General features: G+C 54.0%; 1 protein-coding gene across 1 annotated transcript in view; it reads right to left on the bottom strand.

Annotated features, from left to right (window-relative positions):
* LOC105819591 (major centromere autoantigen B-like) overlaps positions 1–309 on the bottom strand; it is a 39,728-nt gene that overhangs the window by 28,669 nt on the left and 10,750 nt on the right. The window lies entirely within an intron of this gene.

Below are 309 nucleotides of genomic sequence, written 5' to 3'. Positions count from 1 at the left end.
ATCCTGGTTCCTGCGGGAGGGAAACTTGCCCATTTTCACCGTCCTCACGTCCACAGCCCGGGCCCTTCTAGGACTGGGGCAGGGGCTGGAGCAGGTGTGGCTGAAAGTCAGCCTATTAGACATTAATCCTTTCTCTGACCACCCCTTGGAAAATACTTCTTTCTCTGGTGCCTCCGGGAGGGCTTCCGATTACATACAAGGCTTCACCCTTTCGGATCTGTTATCACCCTCCTCCTAGGCACAGTGGTTGGTCCACAGGTGAGCACTTGAGCAATTTGGGACAATCACGGAACTCCCCTGGGAAACTTT

This window comes from Propithecus coquereli, unplaced genomic scaffold (assembly GCF_000956105.1).
Source record: "Propithecus coquereli isolate 6110/MARCELLA unplaced genomic scaffold, Pcoq_1.0 Scaffold490, whole genome shotgun sequence".
Lineage (NCBI taxonomy): Eukaryota > Metazoa > Chordata > Mammalia > Primates > Indriidae > Propithecus > Propithecus coquereli.
Note: the sequence above shows the minus strand (reverse complement) of the source record. Positions and strands in the feature narration are given on the sequence as shown.